Source organism: Phoca vitulina, unplaced genomic scaffold (assembly GCF_004348235.1).
Source record: "Phoca vitulina isolate PV1807 unplaced genomic scaffold, GSC_HSeal_1.0 scaffold71, whole genome shotgun sequence".
Lineage (NCBI taxonomy): Eukaryota > Metazoa > Chordata > Mammalia > Carnivora > Phocidae > Phoca > Phoca vitulina.
In genome coordinates, this window is record NW_022589774.1 from 12,965,266 (window position 1) to 12,989,327 (window position 24,062).

At 36.2% G+C, this 24,062-nt stretch overlaps 1 protein-coding gene across 2 annotated transcripts in view; it reads left to right on the plus strand.

Annotated features, from left to right (window-relative positions):
* The window catches only part of ODR4 (odr-4 GPCR localization factor homolog), a 108,104-nt gene extending 85,212 nt beyond the window's left edge, over window positions 1–22,892 (plus strand). Inside the window, exon 16 of one of the 2 annotated variants that reach the window (XM_032393224.1) lies at window positions 22,729–22,891. The gene's annotated coding sequence lies outside the window, so the exon portion shown is untranslated. Of the gene's footprint in view, window positions 1–22,728 lie in introns of both variants that reach the window. The other variant, XM_032393226.1, reaches the window with a different exon arrangement.
* The last annotated feature ends 1,170 nt before the right edge of the window (window positions 22,893–24,062 follow it).

Sequence of the window (24,062 nt, forward strand, 5' to 3'; positions counted from 1 at the left end):
TCAGTCCCATAAATATGTATTGAGCACCTACTTTGTGTCAACTAGCAGTGACTAGACACTGAGGATACAAAGAAAATTAAACCATATTCCCTATGTCATGGGGCTCACGGTTCAGTAAAGGAGATATGAAAATAAAAATCACAACAAGATGCTATAATTACTACAAAATTGGGAGTATACAAGAAATATTCTATGATACAAATAGAGTTGTTTTTCAACTTTTTCTACAGGTTTTTTTTTTAAAGATTTATTTATTTATTTGAGAGAGCGAGAATGAGAGAGAGAGAGAGAGTACACGAGAGGGGGTAGGGTTAGAGGGAGAAGCAGGCTCCTCGCCGAGCAGGGAGCCCGATGCGGGACTTGATCCAGGGACTCCAGGATCATGACCTGAGCCGAAGGCAGTTGCTTAACCAACTGAGCCACCCAGGCGTCCCTCTACAGGTTTTTAATAAAACATCAGGTTGGCTAAATAATTTCTGGGTCTATTTCCTTTCTGCATTTTAAAGTTTGAATGGTGTTTTTTTTACTTTTCATTTTCCCCATTGTTGCTGGTTTTTACCATTACAAATCCTGTCCTGTTATTTTTAATGGAAAATAAGGACATGGGGAAAGTAGACAGATGTGTTCAATTTGCCTTTTCCTAACATCTTCCATCCTCATGGCCAAATTGCTCATCCAACATTGCCAAAGTAGGGAATTTAACTTATTTCAAGCTTAACTTAATTTAGCTTATTTCCAGCTTAACTGGAAATTTGTAATTAGCAAGAGGACAAATATATAAGAGGCAATTAAAATGAAAACATCTAAATTAATTAATTATAAGATCTAATTGTATGTAGCTTTATCTAAAAATTTTAAATGGATCTTTGTGCAATTTTAACAGTGAGTGTCTAAACACACTTGAATATTTATATCTTATTATTCTAAATTAATTTAGCATTTATGTACTTTTTGTTAGCAGGATGAAAATAACACATTTCAGAACTTTGTTAATTTGTGTATTTCATGTATGCTATATATTGACCTCCATATATAGATTTTCAACAGTTTTTCAGGGCAATTCGCATTCAGTTGTATGAACTAAGTGTTTTCTCTCTAGCTAAAGAATCTAGAATATAATCATATGCAACACCAATGTATATTTAAAATATGCCTTCTGATGGAAAGTGTACAGAAATTTTGTTTCAGTTTGATAAAAATGTCATAATTAATGGCTCTTATATTCAGAGTAGATGTTTAAGTTTTTGTCAGATATAACTAGGAACACTTATATTCAAATATGTAACATTTGCACAATTAGAGAAGCATATGGTAAAAAAAAATCACTACAGTAATTCCTATTCCCACCTGCCAAACACATATATTTCCATAATTTTCTTTCTACTTTGTGCTAATTCCGGCATTTGTTTACTGGAGAGATTTTGGAAGCTTAATGGATATCATATGGTTGCCTCCAATTTTGACAGACATTCAGTTCAATTGCACCGATCATGAATTGAGCAATTTTTATTGATCATGAAAACTTGTCAAAAAGAGTCAAAGCTTGGGGCACCTGGGTGACTCAAACGGTTAAGTGTCCAATTCTTGGTTTCAGTTCATGTTGTAATCTCAGGGTCATGAGATTGAGCCCCACGTTGAGTTCCCCATCAAGCTCCCCATTGAGCTCCCCAACAGGCGCTCTACGAGGGTCATAATTGGGTTCCGCATCAAGCCCCACATCAGGCTCCATGATCAGCTTAAGATTTTCTCTCCCTCTCCCTTTGTCCCTCCCCCTCAAATAAATAAAATAAAATCTTTTTTTAAAATAGGTTTTATTTATTTATGTGACAGAGAGACAGTTAGAGAGGGAACACAAGCAGGGGGAGTGAGAGAGGGAGAAGCAGGCTTCCCACTGAGCAGGGAGCCCAATGTGGGGCTTGATCCCAGGACCCTGTGATCATGACCTGAGCTGAACACAGACACTTAACCACTGAGCCACCCAGGCGCCCTCAAACAAATAAAATAAATCTTAAAAAAAAAAAAAGAGTCAAAGCTCATAAGGTTCATCATTTCACATACACGATTCCTGATTTATGTAAAAATATTTAAAAGTAGTGGAATTATATGATGAGATTTTATATCCAATTTTAAGTATACTGAAATACTGTCAATTTACACAGCAAAAACATTATAAACTAGCTGAAAATGTCTTACAAAACAGGAAAAATATTAATAGCATATTCTCTGAGTATTCACCTTGCCAGCTGAGGTATTAAACATTTATTTCATTTAATCTTCACAACAGTCCTCTGAGGTAGATGAAGTATAATTTTACAGATGAGGAAACAGGCTTAAGTAGGTTTTGTAACTTATTCAATTTCATGAATTTATTCCCAAGTATTTGTGGAATGCCTACTATTTGATAAACACTCTTCTGTGGACAAGGTATGCAGTAGCAAAGAGAACAAAGTTTTTGTGTTCAAAACATTAACAGTATGTCTGTGAAGAATCCAGGTTTGGAATTCAGGTATGACTTAATTCCAGGGCTCACACTATTAACCAGTAAACTCTCTTGCCTAGGGCAGATTAAACATCTTTTAAAAAGAGGAAAATCCTCTTTAAATCCTAAACAGTCTCCACTGAAAGGTTTTCTGGTTCCAGAGCTGTCATACATATCTACCTCCCTCATTTTTTTTGAGGATGAGTTTTATTGAAAAAATTTAAAAAGCTAACATCATATTCAATGGGGAAAAACTGAGAGCTTTTCCTGTAAGGTCAGGAACAAGGCAAGGATTTTCACTCTCTCCACTTTTATTCAACATAATACTGGAAATCCTAGCCACAGCAATCAAGTGACAAAAAGAAATAAAAGGCATCCAAATTTGTTAGGAAAAAGTAAAACTTTCTCTATCTGCAAATGACATGATACTATATATTGAAAACCATTAAAGACTCCACCAAAAAACTAGTAGAACTGATAAATGAATTGAGTAAGATTGCAGGATACAAAAATCAATGTACAGAAATCTGTTGCAATTCTATACACTAATAATGAAGCAACAGAAAGAGAAATTAAGAAAACAATCCCATTTACAATTGCACTGAAAACCATAAGATACCTAGGAATAAACCTAACCAAAGAGGTAAAAGATCTGTACTCTGAAAACTATAAAACACTGATGAAAGAAATTGAAGCTGACACAAAGAAATGGAAAAGACATTCCATGCTCATGGATTGGAAGAAAATGTTAAAATGTCTACACTACCCAAAGCAATCTACACATTTATGAAATCCCTATCAAAATAACAACAGCATTTTTCACAGAACTAGAACAATTATAAAATTTATATGGAACCACAAAAGACCCTGAATAGCCAAAGCAATCTTGAAAAAGAAAAAGCTGGAAATATCACAATTCCAGACTTCAAGATATATTACAAAGCTGTAGTAATCAAAACAGTACAGAACTGGAACAAAAATAGACACATAAATCAATGGAACAGAATAGAAAGTCCAGAAATAAACCCTCAATTATATGGTCAATTAATCTTTGACAAAGGAGGAAAGAATATGCAATGGAAAAAAGTCTCTTCAACAAATAGTGTTGGGAAAACTGGACAGCTACCTGTGAAAGAATGAAACTGGACCATATTCTTATGCCATACACAAAAATAAACTAAAAATGGATTAAGGATCTAAATGTGAGACTTGAAACCATAAAAACCTAGAAGAGAGCACAGGCAGTAATTTCTCTGACATTGGTCATAGCAACATCTTTCTAGATATGTCTTCTGAGGCAAGGGAAGTAAAAGCAAAAATAAACTATTAGGACTATATCAAAATAAAAAGTTTCTGCACAACAAAAGAAACAACCAACAAAACTAAAAGACAACCTACTGAATGGAAGGAGATATTTGCAAGTGACATCCCTGATAAAGGGTTAGTATCCAAAATATATAAAGAACTTATACAACTCATCACCAAAAAACTCACAAATAATCCAATTAAAAAATGGGCAGAAGACATGAACAGACATTTCTCCTAAGAGGACATACAGATGGCCAACAAACACATGGAAAGATGCTCAACATCACTCATCATCAGGGAAATGAAAATCAAAACTACAATGAGATATCACCTCACACCTGTCAGAATGACTAAAATCAAAAACTTAAGAAACAACAAGTTTGGTGAAGATGTGGGAAAAAGAAACCCTCTTGCACTGTTGGTGGGAATACAATTTGGTGTAACCAATGTGAAAAACAGTATGGAGTTTCCTCAAAAAATTAAAAATAGAACTACTTTACAATCCAGTAATTGCACCACTGGGTGTTTGCCCAAAAGATAAGAAAACTCTAATTTGAAGGGATACATGCACTGCTATGTTTATTGCAACATTATTTAAAATAGCCAAACTATGGAACTATGGAAACAGCCCAAGTATCCATCAATACATGAATGGATAAAGAAGGTGTGGTATATATATATAATGAATATTATTCAGTCATAAAAAAGAATGAAATGTTGCCATTTGCAACAACATGGATGGATCTAGAGGGTATAATGTTAAGCAAAATAAGCCAGTAATAGAGAGACAAATATCATATGATTTTACTAATATGTGGCATTTAAGAAATAAAACAAAATTAACAAAGAAAAAAAGAGAGAGAGACAAACCAAAAAAAAAAAAAAAAAAAAACTTTTAACTATAGAAAAAAAACTGATGGGTCACCAGAGGGGAGGTGGGTGGGAGGAGGGGTGAAATAGGTAAAGGGGATTAAGAGTACACTTATCATGATGAGCACTGAGTAATGTATAGAATTGTTGAATCACTATATTGTATACCTGAAACTAATGTAATACTGTATGTTAACTATACTGGAATTAAAAAAAAAAAAAGAATTTAAAAACTATGGATTCCTTAGGAAATTAAGGGTAGCTATATATATCCTGGCCCTGGGAGAATGGAATGGTAGTTCAGAAGATTGGGGGTTTCAATTCTTCTCTAAACACCTTCGCAGTCAAGGTCTACTGATATTCTGCTGATATTGTTCAGTTTGCCATGACTCCCTCATGGCCTTGATTCTACTTCCAAACTCCTGTCCATAACAATTCTTTAAGTTTTAACACCTATTGATATAACCAATAACCTCCTGGTTGTTTTGGTGTTTCTAAAATAATATTATGAGGTATTCTGATTGGCTTAGCACAAACCATTTTGCTTCAAGTCACTTTATTGTTCAAAAGACAGTACCTTCAAAAAATGGTGTTTGGAAAATTGGATATTCACATGCAAAAGAAGGAAATTAGACCCCTATCTTACACGACCCACAAAAATTAATTCAAAATGATTAAAGACGTGTAAGACCCAAAATCATAAAACCCCTAAAGGAAAACATAGGGAAAAAGCTTCTTGTCATGGGTCTTGGCAATGATTTTTTGGATATGACATCTGAAGCACAAGTAACAAAATAAAAAATAAAAAAATGGGACTGCATCAATCCCATATAAATCTTCTGCAAAGCAAAGGAAATTATCAAAAAAATGAAAAGGCAACCTATGGAGTGGGAGAAAATATTTACAAATCACACATCTGATAAGAGGTTAATATCCAAAATATGTAAGGAATGATATAACTCAATAATAAAAGAACTAAATAATCTGATTTAAAAAATGGACAGAGGACCTGAATACAGATTTTCCCAAGAAGACATACAGATAGCCAACAGACATATGGAAAAGATGCTCAGCATCAGTAATCATCAGGGAAATGCAAATCAAAACTACAATGAGATATCACTTCATACAAGTCAGAAGACTGGTACTAAAAAGACAAGAAATAACGAGTGTTGGCAATGATATAGAGAAAAGGGAGCCCTTGTGCACTGTTGGTGGGAATGTAAATTGGTATAGCCACTCTAGAAAGCAGTATGGAGTTTCCTCAAAAAATTAAAAATAAAAATACCATACAATCCAGTAATTTCACCTCTGGGTATTTACCCAAAGGAAATGAAAACACCAATTTGAAAAGATATACGCACTCCTATGTTTATTGCAGCATTGTTTATAATAGCCAAGATATGGAAACAACATAAGTATCTATTGATACATGAATGGGTAGAGAAGATGTGATGGTACATATACCATGGAATATTACTCAGTTATTAAAAAGGATGAGATTTTGCCTTTTGGGACAACATGAATAGACCTAGAGGGTATTATGCTAACTGAAATAAGTCAGAGGATAACAAATACCATATGATTTCACTTATATGTGGACTCTAAAAACAATTTTTAAAAATGAAATCAAAACAGGAACAAAATAATAAATACAGAGAACAAATTGGTGATCCTTCAAATTTAGCTAGATAATTATCAAGTCATTCTGAACACCTATGAATTCAACCTGAGATGTAAGAGAAGAATTGCTGGAATTCTACAAATAGAAAAGTGACCACTTTTTGCAAGGTAGGAGGTAAGGAGAAGTGAATCAGAGGGGATAGATCTGAAGATAAATGGTGGGTGGAGGTAGCCTCTGTAAGCCAGCTACTGGAAAGTGATACAGTCCTGGAGCACAAAATATGAACTTCTAGAAGTCTGTTCCAATGAGAGACATCCCTGCCTTAAAGGTGCTCAGGTGGTGAAGTAGGGCAGAACACTAGGTGGGACAGTGTGGTCACAGGATCCCCGGGGTCACAGAAAGAATGTGGATGCCTGAGCTATCAGAATTCCCAAGCATTGGAACGGGGAAACCAGCCATGGTCAGTGAGCCTGGGAATGGGCTCTCAGTTCAATTTGCCATGAATCACAAACCCCAGCATGATCAGGTGACCACTCTCCAGGCGGGGACCCTGCAAAGGGCAGAAACATGGTGACCCTCTGCTTTCCCCCAGGAGGGGCAATGTGGGTGCATGCACAATCAGGGACTGCTTTCTGTGCGGGGACCCTGCAAGTGGTAGACCTGTGGTGACCCTTCTTCCTCCCCTGACAGGATCAATGCAGTGTGCATATAGGAGTCCGCAGGGTTTGGCGCACACAAAAGTGAAGAATGCTTTTCCTTAGGGGTTTACTGAAGAGAGGGAGCCATGATCTTTCAGTTCTGGGGCTGGAGATCTGGTGCTGCCATTTTTATTTTCATCCTCTAAAGTGGTGTGGAAAGTCTTCAGGGAATAAAAGCCACAAAGAAGAACCCAAAGCAGATTACACTGAGCCTGGCCCCCCTGGCAAGGGGCAACTCTGCCCAGGGAAAGACACCTGAAAATCAGCACAGCAGGCCCCTCCCCCAGAAGACCAGTTGTAACATCAAGGGAATACCGAGTTTACCAAGCACACAGAACTGCAAAAACTCTACTCTAGCCCTAGGGGAAAATAGTATATAGAATTCAAGGTTTTTTTCTCATGATTCTTTTATCTTTCAGTTTAAAATTTTCCTTTTCTTTTTTCTTTTTTTCCTTTTCAACTAGTTTTTTATTTTATCAACTCTTTGTTTTTAAGTCTTTTTTTAACTTTGATTTTTACATTTACATTTTATAGATGTACTCTTCATTTTTGGTTTCCTTTCACTGTATTCAATTTTATTTTTATATATATATGTTTTGCTTTCTTTACAATTTTGGGATTTAATGTCTTCTACAAACAGACCAAAATACATCCAGGACCAAAGGGATCACCCAGTTTTGTCCACCTGGGAGATTATATTCTCTCTTTCTTACCTTTTAATTTTCTTTTTTGATTTCTGACCTCTTAAGATTTGTCTAGTGTGTATTTCACTTGGGTCATGGTTGATATTTTTGATCTTGTTCTTGTTCATCCATTCTTCTCTGGGCAAAATGACTAGAAGGAGGAATTCACAACAAAGGAAAGAACCAGAGGAAATACTTTCTGCCAAAGATTTAATCAATATGGATATAAGTAAAGTATCAGAGCTGGAATTCAGGACAATGATTATAAAGTTACTAGCTGGCCATGAAAAAAGCATAAAGACACTAGAGAATCTCTTAGTGCAGAAATAAAATCTAATCAGGCCAGATTAAAAATGCTTTAACTGAGATGCAGTCTAAATTGGTTGCTCTAACAGCTAGGGTAAATGAGACAGAAGAGAGAGTCAGTGACAAAGAAGACAAGATGATGGAAAGGAAAGAAGCTGAGGAAAAGAGAGAAAACCAACTAATGGACCATGAGGGGAGGCTTCGAGAAATCAGCGCTACCATAAAGGGAAATAATAGAATTATTGGGGTCCCAGAGGAAGATGAAAGAGAGAGAGAGGGACAGAACGTATATTTGAGCAAATTATAACTGAAAACTTCCCTAATCTGTGGAAGGAAACAGGTATTCAAGTCCAAGAGGTAGAGAGAACCCCCTCAATAAAAATAGGTCAACACCCCAACATATAATAGTGAAGCTTGCAAATTTCAGAGATAAAGAGAAAATCCTGAAAGTGGATCAAGGCAAGAGCTCCTTAACCTACAATGGTGGAAACATTAGACTGGCAGCACCTATCCACAGAGACCTGGCAGGCCAGAAAGGGCTGGCGTGATATAGTCGGGGTACAAAATGAGAAAAACATGCAGCCAAGAACAGTTTATCCAGCTAGGATGTCATTCAGAATGGAAGGAGAGATAAAGAGCTTCCAGGACAAACAGAAACTAAAAGAATTTGTGATCACTAAATCAGCCCTGCAAGAAATATTAAAGGGGATCCTGTAAACAAAGAGAGAGCCCAAAAGTAACATAGACCAGAAAGAAAAAGAGATAATCTATAGAAACAGGAACTCTACAGGTATAACAGTGGCACTAAATCATACATTTCTTTTTTTTTTTTTTAAAGATTTATTTATTTATTTGAAAGAGCAAGAATGAGAGAGAGAGTACATGAGAGAGGGGAGGGTTAGAGGGAGAAGCAGGCTCCCTGCCGAGCAGGGAGCCCGATGTGGGACTCGATCCAGGGACTCCAGGATCATGACCTGAGCCGAAGGCAGTCGCTTAACCAACTGAGCCACCCAGGCGCCCTAAATCATACATTTCAATAGTTACTCAATGTAAATGGGCTAAATGCTCCAATCAAAAGACACAGGTTATCAGAGTGGATAAAAAAGCAAGGCCCATCAGTATGCTGTATGCAAGAGATTCATTTTAGACCTAAAGACACCTCCAGATTGAAAGTGAGGGGGTGGAGAACCATTTATCATACCAATGGACCTCAAAAGAAAGCTGGTGTAGCAGTCCTCATATCAGACAAATTAGATTTTAAACCAAAGACTGTAGTAAGGGATGAAGGAGGACACTGTATCATACTTAAAGGGTCTATCCAATAAGAGTATCTAACAATTATAAAATTTATGCTCCTAACATTGGAGCAGCCAATTAAAAAAACCAATTAATAACAAAATTAAGGAAACACATTGATAATAATACAATAATAGTAGAGGACTTCAACACCCCACTCACGGCAATGGACAGATCATCTAAGCAGAAGATCAACAAGGAAGCAAGGGCTCTGAATGACACACTGGACCAGATGGACTTCACAGATATATTCAGAGCATTCCATCCCAAAGCAACAGAATACACATTCTTCTCGAGGCACATGGAACATTCTCCAGAACAGATCACATACTGGGTCACAAATCATGTCTCAACCAGTACCAAAAGATAGGATTATTCCCTGCATATTTTCAGACCACAATGCTTTGAAACTAGAACTCAATCACAAGAGGAAATTTGGGAAAGAACTCAACTCCATGGAGGCTAAAGAGCATCCCACTAAAGAATGAATGGGTCAACCAGGAAATTAAAGAAGAATTTTAAAAATTCATGGAAACAAATGAAAATGAAAACACAACTGTTCAAAACCTTTGGGATGCAGCAAAGGTAGTCCTAAGAGGGAAGTATATAACACTACAAGTCTTTCTCAAAAAAACAAGAAAGGTCTCAAATACACAACCTAACCTTACACCTAAAGGAGCTGGAGAAAGAATGACAAATAAAGCCTAAACCCAGCAGGAGAAGAGAATTAATAAAGATTAGAGCAGAAATCAATGAAATAGAAACCAAAAGAACAGTAGAACAGATCAATGAAACTAGGAGCTGGTTCTTTGAATGGATAATAATATTGATAAACCCCTGGCCAGACTTATCAAAAAGAAAAGAGAAAGGACCTAAATAAGTAAAATCATGAATGAAAGAAGACAGCTCACAACCAAGACCAAAGAAATGCAAACAATTATAAGAACATATTATGAACAACTATATGCCAAGAAATTAGGCAATCTAGAAGAAATAGATGCATTCCTAGAGACATATAAACTACCAAAACTGAAACTTGGAGAAACAGAAAGCCTGAAGAGACCCATAACCACCAAGGAAATTGAAGTGGTAATCAAAAATCTCCCAACAAATAAGAGTCCAGGGCTGAATGGTTTCCCAAGGGAATTCTACCAAGCATTTAAAGAACTAATACCTATTCTTCTGAAGCTGTTTCAAAAACTAGAAAGGGTAGGAAAACTTCCAAACTCTTTCTATGAGGCCAGCATCACCTTGATTCCAAAACCAGACAAAGACCCCACCAAAAAGGAGAATTATAGACGAATATCCCTGATGAACATGGATGCCAAAATTCTCACCAAGATACAAGCCAATAGGATCCAACAGTACATTAAGAGGATTATTCACCAGGACCAAGTAGGATTTATCCCTGGGCTGCAAGCGTGGTTCAACATCTGCAAATCAATCAGTGTGATACACTACATTAATAAAAGAAAGGACAAGAACCATATGACCCTCTCAATAGATGCAGAAAAAGCATTTGACATAGTACAGCATCCTTTCTTGATTAAAACTCTTCACAGTGTAGGGATAGAGGGAACATACTTTAATATAATAAAAGCCACCTGTGAAAAGCCCACAGCGAATATCATTCTCAATGGGGAAAAACTGAGAGCTTTTCCCCTGTGGTCAGGAACACGACAGGGATGCCCACTCTCACCACTATTGTTCAACATAGTACTGGAAGTCCTAGCCTCAGCAATCAGACAACAAAAAGAAATAAAGGCACCTGAATTGGCAAAGAAGAAGTCAAACTCTCACTCTTCACAGAGGACACCATACTTTATGTGGAAAACCCAAAAGACTATCCCAAAATTGGTAGAACTCATACAGGAATTCAGCAAAGTGACAGGATATAAAAATCAATGCACACAAATTGGTAGCATTTTTGTACATTAACAATGAGACAGAAGAAAGAGAAATTAAGGAATTGATCCTATTTACAATTGCACCCTAAACCATAAGGTACCTAGGAGTACACCTAACCAAAGAGGCAAAGGATCTGTACTCAGAAAACAATAGAACACTCATGAAAGAAATTGAGGAAAACACAAAGAAATGGAAAAATATTCCATGCTCGTAGATTAGAAGAACAAATATTGTTAAAATGTCTATGCTACCCAGAGCAATCTACAAGTTCAATGTAATCCCTATCAAAATAACATTGGCATTTTTCACAGAGCTGGAACGAATAATCCTAAAATTTGTATGGAACCTACCCAAAGGAATGTTGAAAAAGAAAACCAAAGCTGGTGGCATCACAATCCCAGACTTCAAGCTCAGTTATTACAAAGCTGTAACCATCAAGACAGTATGGTACTGGCACAAAAACAGACACAGAAATCAATGGAACAGAATAGAGAACTCAGAAATGGACCCTCAACTCTATGGTCAACTAATCTTCGACAAAGCAGGAAAGAATATCCAATGGAAAAAGGATAGTCTCTTCAATAAATGGTGTTGGGAAAATTGGAGAGCCACATGCAGAAGAATGAAACTGGACCATTTCCTTACACCATACACAAAAATAGACTCAAAATGGATGAAAGACCTCAATGTGAGACAGGAAGCCATCAAAATCCTCAAGGAGAACACAGGCAGCAACCTCTTCCACCTTGGCCACAACAACTGCTTGCTAACCATGTCTCCAAAGGCAAGGGAAACAAAGGCAAAAATGAACTATTGAGACTTCATCAAGATAAAAAGCTTTTGCACAGCAAAGGAAACAGCTGACAAAACCAAAAGACAATCGACAGAATGGGAGAAGATATTTGCAAATGTTTTATCAGATAAAGGGCTAGAAACCAAAATCTATAAAGAACTTATCAAACTCAACACCCAAAGAACAAAGAATCCAATCAAGAAATGGGCAGAAGACATGAGCAGACATTTCTCCAAAGAAGACATCCAAATGGATGACACATGGAAAAATGCTCCACATCACTTGGCATCAGGGAAATACAAATCAAAACCACAATGAGATACCACCTCACACCAGTCAGAATGGCTAAAATTAACAAAACAGGGAACAACAAATGTTGGCAAGGATGTGGAGAAAGGGGAACTCTCTTACACTGTTGGTGGGAATGCAAGCTGGTACAGCCACTCTGGAAAACAGTATGGAGGTTCCTCAAGAAGTTAAAAATAGAGCTACCCGATGACCCAGCAACTTCACTACTGGGTATTTACCCAAAGATACAAATGTAGTGATCTGATAGGTCATTTGCACCCCAAAGTTCATAGCAGGAATGTCAACAATAGCCAAACTGTGGAAAGAGCCAAGCTGTCCATCAACAGATGAATGGATAAAGAAGATGTGGTTCATATATGCAATGGAATATTACTCAGCTATCAGAAAGGATAAATACTTACCATTTACATTAACATGGATGGAACTGGAAGATATTATGCTGAGTAGAAAACGGTCAATCAGAGAAAGGCAATTATCCTATGGTTTCACTCATATGTGGAATATAAGAAACAGCACAAAGATCATAGGGGAAGGGAGGGAAAACTGAATGGAAAGTCAACAGAGAGGGAGAAAAACCATGGGAGGCTCTTAACTATAGAAAACAAACTGAGGGTTACTGAAGAGGAGATGAGTAGGGGGATGGGGTAATTAGGTGTGGGGGCATTAAGGAGTGCACGTGATATGTTGAGCACTGGGTATTATACGAAACTGATGAATTATTGAACACTGCATCTGAAACTAATGATGAACTATATGTTGGCTATTGAATTTAAATAAAAATAAACAACAACAACAACAACAAAGTGGTGGTTTCCAGAGGGGAGGAAGGTGGGGGGGATAGGGGAAATAGAAGGGGATTAAGAAGTACAAACTTCCAGTTATAAAATAACAAGTCATGAAGATGAAAAGTACAGCACTGAGAATATAGTCAATAATAAATATTATAATAACTTTGTATGTTTTGATTTGTTGACATTCTTTTAAAGTTATTATTAATATGATAAGAACACTTAACATGAGACCTATCCTCTTATCAAATATTTAAGTGTACAATACAGTATTGTTAACTATAGGCACTATAGTGCCAGATGGTAACTACACAACAATGGTGAGCATTTTGTAATGTATGTAATTGTCAAGTCACTATGTTTATGCCTGAAACTAATATACATCAATTATACCTCAATTAAAAAAACAAACAAACAGAAAACAAAACAAAACACAAAAGGAAACAAAAACTATCACACTGGTAAAAGACAGATATATAGACCAATGGAACAGAATGTAAAGTCTAGAAATAAAGCCATGCGTATATGGTCAACTAAGCTTCAACAAGGGTGCCATGAATACATTATAGGGAAAGTATAGTCTCATCACCAAATCATGCTGGGAAAACTGAATGTCCACTTGCAAAAGGTCTAATAGTAGACCTTTAGCTCACACCATACACAAAAATGAACTCGAAAGTAGACCTGAGACTGTAAAACTCCTAGAAGAAAAGATAGGCGAAAATCTTCATGGCATTGACCTGATGATTTCATGGCTATGCCTTCAAAAACATAGGCAACAAAAGCAAAAATAGCCAAGTGGGACTACATCAAACTAAAACATTTCTGCATAGCAAAGGAAAAAATTAATGGAGTTGAAAGACAACATGTGGAATGGGGGAAATATTTGCAATCCATGTATCTGATAAAGTGTTAATATCTAAGACAGAAGGAATTCCTTCAACTTAATAGCAAAAAGGAAATAGCTTGATTTTTAAAATGCGGAAATAACTTGAATAGATATTTTTCCAAAGAAGACAGAAATGGTCAACAGGTGAATGAAAAGATGTTAATGTCACTAATCATAAGGGAACTGCAAATCCAAACCATAATGAGATATTACCTCACACTTGTTAGGATGGCTATTATTTAAAAACAACAACATCAACAACAGAAGATAAGTGTTATTGAGGTTATAGAGAAATTGGAACCCTTGTGCACTGTTGGTGGGAATGTTGAATGGTGCAGCTGCTGTGGAACACAGGATGGAGGTTCCTCAAAATATTAAAAATAGAGATACCCTATGATCTAGCAATCCCATTTGTGGGTATTTATACAAAAGAATTGAAGTCAGGATCTCAAAGAATTATTTGTACTCTCATGTTCATTGCAGCATTATTTACAATAGCAGAGATGTGAAAACAACCTAAAAGTCCCTCAGTGGACGAATGGATAAAGAAAATGTATATACATACAATGGAATATCAGCCTTATAAAAAGGAAATTCTGTAATATGTGACAACATGAGTGAATCTTGAGGACATCATGCTAAGTCAAATTAGCCAACAACAGAAGGACAAATACTTCATGATTCCACTTATAGGAAGTATCAAAATAATCAAATGCATAGAAACAGAATGGTGGTTGTTGGGGGCTGGGGAAGGGAGAAATAGGGGGTTCCTATTCAAAGGATGTAAAGTTTCAGTTATGCAAAATGATTAAGTTCTGGAGATCTGTTGTATAACATTGTGCCTATAGTTAACAACACTGTATTGTACACTTAAACATTTGTTAAGAGGATATAGCTCATGTTAAGTGTTCTTATATTAATAATAACTTTAAAAGAATGTCAACAAATCAAAAGATAAGATATGATCTTCTAAGGACTACTTTTTCTCCTAAAGCTCTGTATTCAGTCTTGTTAAGGGAAGTCATCTGTTTGTCCTCTAAGGTATTAAACATAAAAATTAGGAGCAAAGAGGAGAAAAATTAATGACAAACTTTTTTCTCACTGTCATTTCTTATCTTTTGTTCTTGCTTTATTCCATTTGCTTGTTTCTGGGCAATAATTTTCTTAGGGGGTACCAAAAAAGTGATTCCTGAATATTTTTTAAAAAGTAACTTGAAATGGGCCATTTTTTGTGATCTCATTCCTGAAATAGGTCATGATATTTTTAATGGCAACTTTAAAATTTTATCAAAGTATATAATATTTTATTTACTTTTCTGTAAAATGATTCTAAAATATTTTTTGGTAGTACTCAACCCTTGTTGAGTATAGAGAGTTTTTTCTTTATTTGATCAGTTTGATAGACTATGACACTGTCAGTCTGGTCATCTAAATCTGCATCTCAGTTCTAATGATGCCATCTGCTTAACCCCTTGGGCCATATTTCATATCTCAGTTTGTACTGAAATACTCTAGCTTTATGGTATCTATAAATCAATCTTCTTCATGTTCAAACATAGGGGATTTTTAAAAATTTATCTCTGTGTTGCTTCAAGTCAGAGGATGTAGTCTTTATGATAAAATTTAAAATCTGTTGAGACTTGGCTTATGACCTGGTAAATGTTTTCCCTATGCTTGAAAACACTATTTTCTGTAACTGTTGATTGCTACATTTCATATATGAGATCAAGTTTGTTTGTTTTTTGCTAGTTGTTCATATTTCCTATATACTTTCTGTCAGTTTAATCTTTTATCATCACAACTGTAATTACAAGTGTAATATTTTATCTTTATACTTCAATCAATATTATTTTGAGTCTTCATTTTTTAGGTGTACATAAACTTAAAATTGTTAAATCTTCCCATTCAGTTGTCATTTATCATATGTAGTAACAATCTTTAGATATAACAATTCTTTCCTGTCTTAACATCTATTGGTTGTTTTTGCCTGAGATGTCTTTTCTCGTATTTTTTACTATTAATATCCTCATGCTTTATGCATGTCTTTTGTAAACAGCATAGAAGTATATACTATCTTTTAATCCAATTTACTTATGTTTCTTTTTTGATTAGAGAATTTAATTGATGCACATTTATTGTGATTACTGATATATTTAATACTTATCATCTTCATGCTTTTCATGTGTTTTGCTTTTTAATGACATTTTTGTAATACTTATTTGCCTTTCTCACCCATTTCCAAACTTCCTTTCAGTTGATTGTTTTCTCTAAACCATTCTAATTCCTTATTCTATATATATATGACATTCATTATTAAAAATATCTTTTACTTGGGCACCTGGGTGGCTCAGATGGTTAAGCATCTGCCTTTGGCTAATGGCATGATCTCCGTGGGTCCTGGGATCAAGCCCCACATCAAGCCCCACATCAGGCTCCTGGCTCAGCAGGGAGTCTTCTTCTCCCTCTACTTCTGCCTCTCCCCCTGCTCATGTGCTCTTTCTCTCTCTGTATCTCTCTGTCTCAAATGAATAAATAAAATCTTTAAAAAATATATCTTTTACTGAAATATAATTAAAAGGCACACATATCATAAGCTCAGTGAATTTTCACATTTTGCCAATAGTCACCACTTGCCCTTCTCCAAGAGTAACCATTATCCTGACTTCCAACACATAGATTTTATATTTATAATATGTAGGTATATTATGTATATAAAAGATATACATACATAAATGTCTCTTAAACATAAAAAGAATGTTCACTTTACTCATAATATGAGAAATTAAAATTACAGTAAGATACCATTTCTCACTTATCAGATAAGCAGAAATTTTAAAAGCTTGGCAACATATTCTATGGGGGTTACAGGAACTTTTATACATTACTGATAGGAATGCAAATTGGTATAAAACTTACAGAGGCATATTTAGCAATACATAACAAAACTACATAAACTCTGATTTTTTGACTTAGAAATTCCACTTCTAGGTATTTATCCTGAAAATATATCTCTATATGAAAATTAATATGCAAAAATTTATTCATTGAAGAATTGTTTTAGCTGCACAATATTGTAAACAATATGTGTCCATCTACAGGAGATTGGTTAAACAAACTATGGCATATTTATACAATGAAGTTCTTTGGAAGTTTACAAGAGAAAGATCTCTGAGGCTGCTATGGAGTGATTTGCAGGATATATTTTTTAGTGAGAAAAGCAAATTAAAAATTGCATGTAGCATATAGTATGCTGTCTTTTGTGTAAGAAAGGAGATACAAGAAAATATACAAGCATCTGTTTATTTTTGCAAAAACCAAAAACAACAAAACACAGAAAGGAAAAGCTCAGAAACCACTAAGATTGGCTATCTACTGGGAATTAGTAGAAATGAAGGATTAGGTATGAGGGAGTGAATCCTCTCTAAGTATAATTTTTCATACAGTTTTGAGTTTCCTAATCATACTAATACTTTACATACTCAAATTAAACCCACAAAGTAAAGATAGGTATAAGAATGAGGGGAATCTAAAATGGAATACAAATATAAACAAATGAAACAAAGTATTTCAAATGAAAAAATACAGCATGTTGAAGGTGGGAAGCAATGAGACCAAGTAATTTTAGATACAATACTCTTAAAATTTAACCTTAGAATAAAGACTGAAAGAACTGTACACAAATATTGAACTCTAGTCAGTAGGATTGTTCACTGCAGTGTTGCAGGTTAGCAGTCTGTTACTACTTTATGTATGTTTAAGGTTAAGTTGAAAATATTGTAAGTCAAAAATGTATTTAATACATCTAACCTACCCAGCATTATAGGTTAGCTTAGCCTAACTCAAACATGCTCAGAACACTTATATTAGCCTGCCATTGGGCAAAATCATCCAACACAAAGCCTCATGTAACTTATTGAATAGTTTACTGAAAATGAAAAAGCAGAATGTTGTATAGGCACAGAATGGTTGTTAATGTGATTGTGATTGTGATTCTGTTGCTGTGTAAATGGGATAAATCACCTTGTGATTCTGTTGCTGACTGGGAACTGTAGCTGGCTGCCACTGCCCAGCATCATGAGAGAGTATCACACAGCATATCTATAGCCCAGGAAAAGATCAAAATTCAAATTTAAAGTACAGTTTCTACTGTATGCATATTACTTTTGGAACATTATAAAGTAAAAAAAAAAAAATTGTTAAGTTGAGCCGTCATAAGTTAGGGATCATGTATATATATATTGAGAGTAATAGAAGTCTAGTTTCTCAACATTGTTGATATAAGTACAGCTATGCACTGGGGGAAAATTAGCATGAAGCCAGTGATATTGGATTGGCATTGGAGGTATTCCTATGAATTCATGGCTTTTTCTATATCTATGTATCTGTGTGTATGTATGCATGCATGTATGTATGTGTGTGTGTATCTATCTATCATCTATCATCTGTCTATCATCTATCTATCATCTATCTATCATCTATCTATCATCTATCATCTATCATCTATCTGTCATCTATCATTTATCTATCTATAATCTATCTAAGTGTATGTGTGTATACATAAATACACATACATACATTTCCTAGCTGTGTGTACTGAAGACATAGAAATGGCACTCTAGTAGCAGTGAGTACACTTAGTACTCAAATCTTGGTTTCTTATTTTTTTTCTTATTTTTTGTTTTTATTTTATTTCAATTCAATTAGCCAACATATCATTAATTTTTGATGTAATGTTCAATAATGATTCGTTAGTTGCGTATAACACCAGTGCTCATCACATCACGTGCCCTCCTTAATGCCATCACCCTGTTACCTCATCCCCCCATGCACCTCCCTTTCCACAACCCTCAGTTTGTTTCCCAGAGTCCAGGGTCTCTCATAGTTTGTCTCCCTCTCTGATGACTTTCCATTCAGTTTTCTCTCTGTTTCACTATGATCCTCTGGGCTATTCCTTATATTCCACACATGAGTGAAACCATATAATTGTCCTTCTCTGATTGACTTATTTCACTTAGCATAGTACCCGCCAGTTCCATCCATATTGATGTAAATGGGAGGTATTCATCCTTTCAGAGGGCTGAGTAATCCATTGTATATATGAACCACATCTTCTTTATCCATTCATCTGTTGATGGACATCTCATGTCCTTCCACAGTTCAGCTATTGTGGACATTGCCGCTATGAACATTGGGCTGCAGGTGTCCCTTAGGATCACTACATCTGTGTCTTTGGGGTAAATACCCAGTAGTAAAGTTGCTGGGTCATCGGGTAGCTCTATTTTTAACTTCTTGAGGAACCTCCATACTGTTTTCCAGAGTGGCTGTACCAGCTTGCATTCCCACCAACAGTGTAAGAGAGTTCCCCTTTCTCCACATCCCTTGCCAACATTTGTTGTTCCCTGTTTTGTTAATTTTAGCCATTCTGACTGGTGTGAGGTGGTATCTCATTGTGGTTTTGATTTGTATTTCCCTGATGCCAAGTGATGTGGAGCATTTTTCCATGTGTCATCCATTTGGATGTCTTCTTTGGAGAAATGTCTGCTCATGTCTTCTGCCCATTTCTTGATTGGATTCTTTGTTCTTTGGGTGTTGAGTTTGATAAGTTCTTTATAGATTTTGGTTTCTAGCCCTTTATCTGATAAAACATTTGCAAATATCTTCTCCCATTCTGTCGGTTGTCTTTTGGTTTTGTCAGCTGTTTCCTTTGCTGTGCAAAAGCTTTTTATCTTGATGAAGTCTCAATAGTTCATTTTTGCCTTTGTTTCCCTTGCCTTTGGAGACATGGTTAGCAAGCAGTTGTTGTGGCCAAGGTGGAAGAGGTTGCTGCCTGTGTTCTCCTTGAGGATTTTGATGGCTTCCTGTCTCACATTGAGGTCTTTCATCCATTTTGAGTCTATTTTTGTGTATGGTGTAAGGAAATGGTCCAGTTTCATTCTTCTGCATGTGGCTCTCCAATTTTCCCAACACCATTTATTGAAGAGACTGTCTTTTTTCCATTGGATTTTCTTTCCTGCTTTGTTGAAGATTAGTTGACCATAGAGCTGAGGTTCTCTTTTCTATTCTATTTCTGGGTTCTCTATTCTGTTCCATTGATCTATGTGTCTGTTTTTGTGCCAGTACCATACCGTCTTGATGATTACAGCTTTGTAATAAAACTTGAAGTCCAAGATTGTGATGCCACCAACTTTGGTTTTTATTTTTCAACATTCCTTTGGCTATTTGGGGTCTTTTCTGGTTCCATACAAATTTTAGGATTATTCATTCCAACTCTGAAAAAAAGTTGGTGGTATTTTGATAGGAATTTCATTGAATGTGTAGATTGCTCTGGGTAGCATAGATTTTTTAACAATATTTGTTCTTCCAATCCGTGAACATGGAAAGTTTTTCCATTTCTTTGTGTCTTCCTCAATTTCTTTCATGAGTGTTCTATAGTTTTCTGAGTACAGATCCTTTGCCTCTTTGGTTAGGTTTATTCCTAGGTATCTTATGGTTTTGGGTGCAATTGTAAATGGGATTGACTCTTTAATTTCCCTTTCTTCAGTCACATTGTCAGTGTATAGAAATGCAGCTGATTTCTGTACATTGATTTCATATCCCGCCACATTGCTGAGTTGCTGTATGAGTTCTAGATAACATCTTCACTAAAAGGAACCAGTGCTCCTTGGAAAATAAACACAGGCTGGATGAGAGAAACTATAAAATGAGCCTGGGATATCATTTTACGCCCAAAATTATGAATGCTCAGAATCATGGGGACATGCCAAAAGGAGACAGGAACAAGTGAAAGGGACCCATTGATGAAATTTGGGATAATTTAAGCATCAAAATAAATAATGATAATAATATAATCCATAGAATAAAATAAGGTTCTTGAGTATATATAAATAAATGGATAATAATGGAGAAGGAAAAACCCCTATTTACAGTAGAGTGTCAATCAATATGTAAGGAAGGAAGGAGTTAAAAATCACTAGTAACCATCACTGTAATTTTCTTAACTGCTATAAAATGACCAACATTTATTATGCTCATGATTCTGTAGGTCAGAAATTCAGGTGAGGTACAACAGGGATGGTTCATTTCTACTCCACCATGGCTGGGGCCTCAGCTAAGGTAGCTCAAAAGGATGAGGATAGCTGGGGTGGCTTACTGAGGATATATGTCTGGGATGTTGGTTCTTATGTCCATGGCATCAGCTGGGACTATAATTCCCCAAATGGCAGCTTCACTCACATGTCATATGTTGCCTGGGTTAGAATAGCCAGAGCTGGGTGAAATCTTCCTCCTTCTGCACATGACATTCTCAGGACAATCAGATTTCATACATAGCAAATGATTTTCTCCCAGAGCAAGACTTGCAATAACAAGTTCCAAGAAACCCAGGAGGAAGATGTAGAGCTTTTTCTTTTTTTTAAATTTAAATTCAACTTAATTAACATATAGCGTATTATTAGTTTCAGAGGTAGAATTTAGTGATTCGTCAGTTGCATATAACACCCAATGCTCATTCCATCAAGTGCCCTCCTTAATGCCCATCACCCAGTTATGATGGGGTAACTACCCACCTCCCCTCTAGCAATCCTCAGTTTGTTTCCTATTATTAAGAGTCTTTTATGGTTTGTCTCCCTCTCTGTTTTTGCTTTATTTTTCCTTCCTTTCCCCTATGGTCATCTGTTTTGTTTCTTAAATTCCACATGTGAGTGAAATCATGGATATTTGTCTGTTTTTCTCTGACTGACTTATTTTGCTAGCTTAATACCCTCTAGTTCCATCCACGTTGTTGCAAATGGCAAGATTTCGTTCTCTTTGATGGCTGAGTCATATCCCATTGTGTATATATATATACCACATCTTCTTTATCCATTCATCTGTTGATGGACGTCTGGGTTCTTTCCATATTTTGGCTATTGTGGACATTGCTGCTATAAACATTGGGGTGCATGTATCCCTATGTATCACTATGTTTGTATCCTTTGGATAAAATCTGAAAAGCTTTTTACAACCTAACCTCAGAATTTCCAGAATCTCTTCTGCCACATTTTATTGGTCAAAAAAGTCATTAAGACTAGGTCAGATTCAAGGACAGGGCAGGAATAGGCTCAGCTAATGGCATGTGCATACAGAGGGAAGGAATTAATGGTGCCATGTTGGAGACAGGTTACCACAATGAGTAGTGTTCTTTAGATTTTTTTCAGTCAGCGATAAGTCTCGAGAGCTCTCTAAATTAGTTCATATAGATCTACCTCATTTCTTCTTATTGTTGCATAATATCTACTAAGATTATACCACAATTTATTTAGACAATTGTGCCTTTAGGGACATATAGGTGATTTCTGTTTTTTCTATTTTAAGGTCATTCTTGAATATGCTTATTTTTGTTTATATCCCAGTATTTCTAAAGTTAATGCTAAGAAGTGAAATTTTTACCATCATAGGATATGAGCATATTTAATAGACATTATCAACTTGCTTTCTAAACTGACTCATGTAGTTTATATTTCTCCATGAATGCTTTAGAGTGTGAGTTTTCCAGCAAATTACTTGATACTATCAAACTTTTTAAATGCATGCCATTTGGGTGAAAAAATGGTATCTTACTCTTTTATTAATTTCTATTTCACTGTTGATATGAATGCTTACTCACCCTTGGATTTGTTCTTTTGTGAATTGCCTATTCCTATCATTTGCCCATTTTTCCATTGTTATTATGTTTCTATTTATTTGTAGAAATTATTGGTCTGTGCTGGATTCTAATCCTCTTTCTCTTAACTATTCAGAGCAGGTTTTGATGAAAGCCAGGATCCTGGCTACCTGACTGGAACTCAAATGAAGAGGGAGGTTCAGAGGTGTGAGGCTCGGGATCTGGAGTCCCTGCACTGACCTCATTGTATTTTAGCATGAACCATAGTCCCAAAGATTCCTCAGGTAAAACCCCATCCTTGAAGTTGCCAGTTATACCATTGACAGTGTTTCTAAAAGTGTGGTTCTTGATCAGTGACCTCAGAATCATCTGGGTGCTTATAAAAAACACAGGTTCCTGAGCAGTGTCCCAAGTCTACTGCAAGAGAATTTTATGGGTTTTGTCTAGGAACCTACATTGCTAACTAGCTATTTATGACTTACCACTAAAGTATGAAAATCACTACCCTTAGCATAGGCCAGAAATTTATATTAACAGTGGAGGAGAGGGGCACCTGGGTGGCTCAGTTGGTTAAGTGTCTGCCTTCGGCCCAGGTCATGATCTCAAGGTCCTGGAATCAAGCCCTGGGTTGGGCCCCCTGCTCAGTAGGGAGTCTGCTTCTCCCTCTTCCTCTCCCCGCACCTCGTGTTCTCTCTCCCTTTCTCAAATAAATAAATAAAATCTTAAAAAAAAAAAAAGAGTGGAGGAGAATGAAAGTTGGAATAATATTCCCACTGTCTGTTCTGCTATGAGAAGGAGAAATAGAACCCCATAATCAGGAGTGCCAGGGTGGCTCAGTCGGTTGGACATCTGCCTTCAGCTCACGTTGTGATTCCAGGGTCCTGGGATCCAGCTCCCTCTCCCTCTGCCCCTCTCTCCTAGGAGTGCTCTTTTTCTTGCTCTCTCTCTCTCAAATAGATAAATAAAATCTTTAAAAAAAAATGAACCATATAATCATAGAACCAGAGCTCGAGGTATCTCAGAGATCACCTAATTAATCTATTGACTCTTAAACCTACTTGGCCAGATTCACCCAAACCAATTGAGTCAGAATTTCTGAAGGCTGGGTCAGATATAAGCATTTGTAAAAATATGATGTTGTATGTATGTTATGCATCCAGAGTCGAGAACCACTAGCCTGAACCGTTTTTTTAAATTTAATTTAATTTTATTATGTAATGTTAGTCACCATACAATACATCATTAGTTTTTGATGAAGTGATCCACGATTCCTTGTTTTTGTATAACACCCAGGGCTCCATGCGGTACGTGCCCTCCTTAATACCCATCACCAGGCTAACCCATCCCCCCACCCACCTCCCCTCTAAAACCCTCAGTTTGTTTCTCAGAGTCCATAGTCTCTCATGGTTCATCTCTCCCTCCGATATCCCCCCCTCATTTTTCCCTTCCTTCTCCTAATGTCCTCCATGC